This window comes from Balaenoptera borealis (assembly GCF_965194805.1).
Source record: "Balaenoptera borealis genome assembly, chromosome: 15".
In the NCBI taxonomy this organism is placed as follows: Eukaryota; Metazoa; Chordata; class Mammalia; order Artiodactyla; family Balaenopteridae; genus Balaenoptera; species Balaenoptera borealis.
The window spans coordinates 30,914,755-30,923,650 of NC_138871.1; the positions used below are offsets into that span (position 1 = coordinate 30,914,755).

The window sequence follows — 8,896 nt, forward strand, 5'->3', positions numbered from 1 at the left end:
CCGTCCTACCTATGCCTACCCGACTAACAGCCGGATCCCATTTGCGCCCCACACAGTTTAGACTCAGCCTCCAGTCTCGACGCCGAAGAAGCTACCGCCTCCAAAGAGCCGCACGCATGCGCTCCTGTCGAGCCTTTGCGAGCCCTCAGCTGCTCGCGGCGCCTGCGTACCGCCGGCACCGCGCTCGCCCGGAGGCACGAGAAAGGGGCACGAGGAACTCGGTTCCGGAAGGGGGCGCTCTCTCGTGTGGCGTTGCAGGCCTGCCCGGCAAAACTCGGGCATCGGTATCAGCGCCTCTGCCTGTTCTGTGCCTGTCCTGTATTGTCCTGTTCAAATCATTCGCATATGTAAGACCTGCATTGTCTCAGCTCCATGAAGTCTTCCCTGATCATTTTTGCCTTCAATAATACATTAAAATACATAGTATTCATCTGGCATTGGATATCGTAATGCTTTGTATGGTTAAGATTTCGCCTGCCTTTATCCTCTAAACATAGATATAGAAATACTTAATATTTCAATATCAAATCGATATAAATTTGCAATGATGCGAGGCATATCATAGCCACTGAAAACGTCAGGAAATTTGAATTCAATTAAAGCTAACTGAGCTAAAACTTAACACCTGGAAAATCCTTTGAGTCGTTTCATAATAAAAATACCTACCTAATGTGGTAGATATTTTTTACCTTTATTTTACCGATTAAAAACCTTGGGTTGAGAGAATTTGAGTAACTTCTCAAAGTACCTCTACTACACCAACAAAAAAATTCAATCATTGGGCAAAATCTGGTAGAATACACAAGTCCTGTCCCTTGGATACCATGCAATTCACATCACCTACGAGCAACTGCTAGAACCCAAGTAGATGCATTTCTTTTATTCACATTAAGCATAGAAAAGGCTGAAAGAAAAGTCTTTTATAAAATATATCTTACTGGATTTTCTTTTCAAACTTAAAGTCCTGATAGAGGCAACAAGCCAAAAACAACAAAGAAAAAGCCAAGAAGCTCTCCCAAAACTCCAAATAACCAATGTTAAAGTGTGATTATTTCCTTCCATATATTTCTTTATATTCATACAAACATACCCAAACGTGTTAATTGCATATAATGGGAAATGTTCTTCATTCTTTTTTTTCCAAAGATTTACACATTGCCCTGCTATTTGCTTTCCTGATTACTGTCATTTCTCCAAGTAAACCATATAAATCCTCTTTTTTTTAATAGTTGCATAAGATTCACAGTATGACTCTATCATCAGTTATTCAACCTGCTGAACATTAAAGTTGTTTTCAGTCTTTTTGATACTTACAAACATTGTTTTATACAAACAGCCTTACCAACTAATATTTTTATTTCCAAAGGCAAGAATCCCAATAGTGAGACAGCTAGATTAAAGGACATGGATAGATAGACAGATATTTAATTTTACTAAATATTGACAGAATACTTTCCAAAAAGCCTATACAAATTCCCACTGTCACTAAATATGTAAAAGAATGACCATTTCTCCACAACCTCACTTCTTTTTCTAAACTGACGTAGTTTAAAAATCAGTGGACCTGTCTGCTTTCTAAGTTTGGTAGAATTCACCTTTGAAATATCTCTTCTGGTGCTTTCTCTAGCGGCTGCTCTTGAACAACTTTCTCTAGATATTTTATGATATATAATTTGATTACAATTTTTCTCTTTCCTCCACAATCATTCCTATAATTTACATTCTCCCAGAAAAGCATCCATTTCATCTAGGTTTTCTAATTCATTTCCCTAGAGTTGGGCAAACTAACTTCTTAAATTCATTTCCTTTATGTTGCCCCCTTACATGGCTTTATTTCTATAGCACATATCACCTTCTAACATACCATATAGTTTAGCTCTTATTATTTCTTATCTATCTCCCTCCACTAGAACATGAGCTCTATGATGTTAGGGATATTTGTCTGTTTTCTTCACTGCTTTATCTCAAATACCTAGAACGATACCTGGCACACAGTAGAAAATCAGTGTATATTTGATGAAAGGGTGAATGACCCTGATGGGTAAAAAAAAAACCTTTAATATTCTTTGCTGGTATTTCTAATGAGCTGATTGTCTCTTTTTTTATCAGGAGATGGTGCTTGTATATAAGGAATATAACCCTTTGTCAAATATGCTGCAATTGGTTTCTCCACATTGATATTTTGTTTCTGAGTGTCTTTTGCCATTATAAAATTTATACGTAATCAAATTTGTCATCTATTCCTTTATGACTTCTAAATGGTGTGGGTTTTTGTTTTGTTTGTTTCTGGTCTAAGAAGGCTCATCTCACCCCCAGAAGCATATACACCTGGAAATTATACAAAAATTCTTCTAAAATTTCTATATTTTTGCTTACAATTTTATAACTTTATTTTTTACAGTTAGATGTTCAATTAATTTAAGATGTATTCTTTTTGTGACATGAAGTAGCAACCTACCTTTGTTTTCTTCCAAATGTATTAGATCCATCATGAAGTTTCCAGATATTAAGTAAACCACCATTTTCCCCCTTCACTGAAATGCTCCTTCCCCTTAAAAAACAACAATCAAACATTATTAAATTCCTGTATATAAAAATGGATTTATGGACTCTCTAGTCTATCCTACCAATCTATTTGTCTACCTATGGGCCAGTACCATTTGTTCATTCATTAACTGATCCAACAAATATTACTCGAGGGCCTACTCTATGCCAGGAACCCTTCTGGGTACCAAAGGGTCAGTGGCAAACCAGACAGCAACGCTAACTCCTGCCCTCATGACACCTACAGCCTTGATTTGGGGTGACAGACAATAAACAAGTAAGTATGTAGTATGTCAGATGGTGTTAAGTGCTATGGATAAAAATAAGCATAGGGATCAGGACATAGGGAACCAGGAGGTGACAGAAGCTATAATTTAAATAGGATGGTCAAGAAAGGCATCACTAAGAAGGCAGCATGTGAGCAGAAATCTGAATGAAGTGTGGGAATAAGCAGGAGAGATATCCAGGAGGAAGGGTATTACAGGCAGAGTAAATGTAAAACACAAAAGCACTGAGGTGAAAGCCAGCTTGGCATATTTGAGAAACAGCAAGCCAATAAGGCTGCAACAGCATGAGTAAGAGGAGACAGAGGAGATGAGTGGAGGGGAACAGGGAATACTTACAGGCTGTATTAGTCAGCTTGAGCTGCCATAACAAAATACCACTGGCTGGGTGGCTTAAACCACAGGAACTTATTTTCTTACAGTTTTGGGGGCTGAAAGTCCAAAATCAAGGTGTGGACAGGTTTGGTTTCTCCTCAGCCTTCTCTCCTTGGCAGCTGGCCACCTTCTTGCCATGTCCTCATGTGGGCTTTTCTGTATGCCTACACATCCCAGGTGTCTCTCCCTTTTCTTATAAGGACACCAGTCATATTGGATTAGGGCCCACCCATATGATCTCATTTAACTGTAATCACTTCTTTAAAGGAAAATAAAGCATGTAAGGGAAAATGATGAAGCAGGGGCTGGGTAATGCTTTCAATAAGGTAATCAGAGAAGTCCTCCCTGGTGAGGTGACAGCTAAGCAGAGATATAAAGGAAGGGGGGAGGAAAGTCACACAGAGATCTGGAAGAAGAGCTTTCCAGTAGAGGACACATCAAGTGCAAAAGCCCTGGGACCGGAGCATGTTGGGTGTGTTTGAGGAATAACATGAAAGCCAGCTCAGCTGAGGTGAAGTGATGTAAAGAAAGAACAAGTTGAGATAGCAAGGAACCAGATAATGCAAAGCCTTATAAACCCCTTACGGCAATATAGAACACTGAATAAAACCCTAGATTAGGAATCAAAAGAGTTACCTTTCTAGTCCCTGCTCTGATACTAATCTCACTGGATTTCAATTTCTTATAAGGGAGGGGACTAGATTAGCTTGCCTATAAGATGTGAGCCTGGAAATCTCCTGTAAACTGAAAGATGCTCACCAATATTCATGGCATTCCAAAGCAAAATATATTTTTACCCTTAGAGTCTACTGTATTCATGCTTTTATGCCAAGCTTTTATGTCATCTAGTCTCTTTGGACCACTTACGGAAATTCTCATTCCCATCTAAAAATGTCAATATTCTTCACAGAAAAAAAAGGTATGCTACCCCACATCCTCTTCTCACCATTACTCTATTTTACAATTCCCCATCCTCTACTTTTACCCACTCTGTTTTCTGATTGGCCAGACAAGTCCTGAGCAGCTCTATCCAAAGCTCAGCTTCTGCCTGTTCAGCGTAGCCACAGCTCAATGCCTGAACGTATTAGAAAAAGAATAGTCATCACAAACTGTTTCCTGTGATTTGTTAACATAAATGGGGCTTTGTTTCAATGACATAAAGAATCTCATCACCATTTCATCTCAATTGCAACTGTCCTAATAAATAGGATTTGGGGGCAACCATTGCCTTCCTTCTGTCTTTAGAATCCAAATCCAACGACTGGGATAGACACAGGGCCATGATGAAAGTTTGAGAAATCCCACAACATTTCATGTCCTGCAATAGAACATAAACATCGAGAATACTTAGTTCTGATACTTGAATTTTGCAGCATTCATGCCAGACTATAAGGTGTGTACCCAGGTATAACATATATAGAATTTTAGAAACTAACTCAAGAAAACAAGCAGTTGGGACTTCCCTGGTGGCACATTGGATAAGACTCCGTGCTCCCAATGCAGGGGGCCTGGGTTCAATCCCTGGTCAGGGAACTAGATCCCACATGCATGCTGCAACAAAGGAGCTGGCGAGCCTCAACTAAGGAGCCCTCCTGCCACAACTAAGACCTGGTGCAACCAAATAAATAAATAAATATTAAAAAAAAAAAAAGCAGTTATTTTTCTGAGTTTTTGTCAAAGCTAGTGCAATGGTGACCAGAAATCTGTTTGCCTCTTCTTGTTAAGGTGGTTTCTAAACCTGTCCACAAATTCTTTGATACATCTCACTTCACAAGGTGGAGCCTGATTCCACTTCCTCTGAATGTAGGTCAGACTTGTATACATGTATACACTGATGTGTATAAAATTGATGCCTAATAAGAACCTGCAGTATAAAAAAACAAACAAAACAACTAATACTAAACTTTCATTGGGTTATTTGTATGGAAATATGTTAATATAAATGTTTCAGACATTACATGAAATTTCTAAAAATCTTATATTTGTATTTGTATGGAAATATGTATGGAAATATGTTAATATAAATGTTTCAGACATATGAAATTTCTAAAAATCTTATATTTGTATTTGTATGGAAATATGTATGGAAATATGTTAATATAAATGTTTCAGACATTACATGAAATTTCTAAAAATCTTATATGTTCTGGTATAATGTTATAAGTAATAATCCTAGTTATTACTTTAAAATGTGTATCTCAAAAATAACTAATTTTCTTGTCAACTGCATTATTATGAACTTTCATCAAATCTTTAACAGTGGTCATTTTTAAGTCTTTTGTCATTTACAGACAGTTCTGGGTGTACTCTGATGCTTTTGCAAATATGTTCCTATAAAAGGCTTTCATCTTCAAGAAATTCATGGAAAAGACTCTGACAAGTACAGGTTTCTGGTAACTGACTGTACTGCTGAACTGAATGAATAAGCATTTTCAGAACTCTAATGAAAAACTGATGAACTCATAAAAGTGCTAACAAAAGATCAAGATGAAAAAAAAAAATTAATTACATGGGACTGAGTGAACTGATGAGGATGAGTACAATTTTTGTGACTTTCTGTCTGAATTAAAAAAAAAAAAAAATCCCACAAGGACTCAGAGGCAAAGAATATAGAAATCAATTTTCACTGCAAAGTAAAGGAGCTGTTACAGTGGAGGATTACTGGACTGAATGTCAATATTATGACATAGTATGAGTGTGTTTCATGTTTGGTAATTGCAATCATTGTTGCTTTTGTTGTGGTCATCCATGTACAATGCTTGGTGTCAGTCTATTTATCTCTTGTAAAAATAAAATACAGTGTGTGTGTGTGAAAAAACAAAAAAAACAAAAAAAAACAAGCAGTTATTTTTCTGAGTTTTTGTCAAAGCTAGTGCAATGGTGACCAGAAATCTGTTTGCCTCTTCTTGTTAAGGTGGTTTCTAAACCTGTCCACAAATTCTTTGATACATCTCACTTCACAAGGTGGAGCCTGATTCCACTTCCTCTGAATGTAGGTCAGACTTAGCAGATTGTTTCTAATGAATAGAATGTGGTGCAAGTGATGCTATGTGACTTCCAAGGCTAGGTCATGAAAAGGGTAGCCTCTGACTGACCCTCCCTTCTCTCCCTTGGATTACTCATACCAGGGAACGCCAGCTGCTATGTCATGAGGACATCCAAACAGCCTTTGAGAGGCCCATAAGGAGAGAAATTAAAGCCTCCAGCCAACAACTACCACCAAATTGGCAGCCATTTCATTGAGCCACTTGGGAGACAGAACCTCCAGCCACAGTGAAGCATAAATGACTGCAGCTTAAATCAATATCCTGAAAGCAATCTCATGACGGACCCTAAGGAGGAACTACCCAGTTATGAATTCCTTATCCATGGAAATGGTAAGGATAAAAAAGTATAGTTTTGGGACTTCCCTGGTGGTCCAGTGGGTAAGACTAAAAGCTCCCTATGCAGGGATCCCTGGTTTGATCCCTGGTCAGAGAACTAGATCCCATATGCAAGCCGCAACTAAGAGTTCGCATGCCGCAACTAAGAAGTCCGCATGTCGCAACACATGCCACAACTAAGAAGCCTGCATGCTGCAACTAAGATCCTGCATGCTGCAACGAAGACCCATGCAGCCAAAAATAAATAAATAAATAAATAAAAAATTTTTTTAAAAGTATATCTTTGTTTTGCGCCATTAGGTTTTAGGGTAATTTTTTATGTAGCCGACATAACTAATGCATTTGTTATCTGAAGATTGGGGTCTCAATTCATTAAAAATACAAATCAAAAGCATGATAGGGCTTCCCTGGTGGCGCAGTGGTTGAGAATCTGCCTGCCAATGCAGGGGACACGGGTTCGAGCCCTGGTCTGGGAAGATCCCACATGCCGCGGTGCAACGGGGCCCGTGAGCCACAATTACTGAGCCTGTGCATCTGGAGCCTGTGCTCCATAACAAGAGAGGCCGCCATAGTGAGAGGCCCGCTCACTGCGATGAAGAGTGGCCCCCGCTTGCCACAATTAGAGAAAGCCCTCGCACAGAAACGAAGACCCAACACAGCCAAAAATAAATAAATAAATAATAATTTTTTTTTAAAAAAGCATGATATATCAATCAGTGAACAAAGACCTGGGATTTAGAAACAATAGAATTTTGACTTGAACTCTAATTTAAGCGATAATAATAGTTTCCACAAGCATAAAATGAGAATAATCCTTTACCTTCAGGATTTTCATCTTATGAATTCCTTACCCCTATACATTCTGTGTAGAGTCTACATACCAGCTACAAAAGCAATTCCAGAAAAAGATCCACTTCAAGAGTGGAAGCATGAAGAGTTCTATAGACATACTCCCCAGTGAACCAAACATACTGGTGAAAATTATTTTTAAAAAACAATCATTTAAAGTGTCTGTAAATTGTCCTAAGTTTAGATGGCAAATGAAGAAATATTTATTCAAGAAAATCTACTAAACCTTGATAAGAAGTGAGAGTTTGTGGCAGTTTACCCATGGCCCACTCACTTGCCACTCCCACCAATCTCAGTGTGATGGAAGCTCTACTCCAGTTGCTACTGATAAGAGGATGGGGCTCCCTCTTCCCCTAACTCCCAAGGGATATGGCATCCCCCCCCCCATCAAGAAGGATGGGCCACCAACATTTCTGTTCCTTCCCAGCTCTGTGCTATAGAGGCTAAATTTCAGGCAAGTGCAGCACAGAGGTTTAGGGCTCCCTTCTTAAGCCCAGACCACACTCATAAATTGGAGGCTCAATCCCAGATGAAGCAGGCCAAAAATACTGTGGCCCTAATTGCCCTTGTCCCAATCTGTTGGTAGGACAGAGATTTTACTCCAGGAGAGGCAAGCCAAGAAGACCAGAGGCTACTGCCCCCACCCAAAGTCCTGTTCATAAGCAGAGTTGTCATTCCAAAAGAAGTGGGCCACTGTCCCCAACACCTGCTCTGGAGCAGTGCCTCAGAGATTTTGCCTAGGGAGGAAGGCAGTCATAACAACAGAGAGCTCTTAAGCTCTCCTCAGAGGAAATGACTTTATTTAAAACAGTGTAGGGAAGTTCAAACCTACACTGGCAATCTCAGAAATAATGGAGAAATTGGGTAAGAAATTAAGAGGAAGGCTGATAGCTTCATAATATCAGCAAGCTAAACTGGTAGATCAGCAAGTTTAACAGAGAGAACCAGGGAAAGAAAAAGTTAACATAGCCTCCTGGGGACAGACGACATGTCAGAGACTAGTCTCAAAAAGTACACCAGCCAAGGAGCCCAAATTGAATTGGACCAGATTATAAAGAAATTTATGTCCGAAACAATAGAGAAATCAGCCTAAAAGCTGGATGTGATACCAACAGAGGCAGACAGCTTAACAGAGAGATCAGGGAAAGAGACAGTCAAAGAGAGCACTGCTAAAACACTGTCATCCCAGAGCAACTTGTGCACATTGAAGGCTATAATCTCTAAGGAGCAAGTACAGAGTCTGCACACTGCAGGGGCAACAGACTTCACTAAAATAGTTAAGTCACTAAACAAATAAATAAATAAACAACAACAAACAAGTCCCAGGGGAGAAGGAGAATCAGTATCAGATTTGCTACAGTATATTACCTTAAGTGTCCAGTTTTCAATGACAAAAAATTACAAGACATACAAAGAAACAGGATGTGTGACTAACTCATACATAGGAAAATAGATAGGCAA

The 8,896-nt window shown here is 39.1% G+C and overlaps 1 protein-coding gene across 11 annotated transcripts in view; it reads right to left on the reverse strand.

Annotated features, from left to right (window-relative positions):
• Positions 1-149, reverse strand: part of ZNF638 (zinc finger protein 638) — an 89,034-nt gene extending 88,885 nt beyond the window's left edge. For 7 of the 11 annotated variants that reach the window (XR_014234634.1, XR_014234635.1, XR_014234636.1 and 4 more), the window contains exon 1: positions 10-149. The gene's annotated coding sequence lies outside the window, so the exon portion shown is untranslated. The remainder of the gene's footprint in view (positions 1-9) is intronic. The other 4 variants (XM_082356277.1, XM_082356283.1, XM_082356279.1 and 1 more) reach the window with 3 other exon arrangements.
• Between the last annotated feature and the right edge of the window lie 8,747 nt (positions 150-8,896).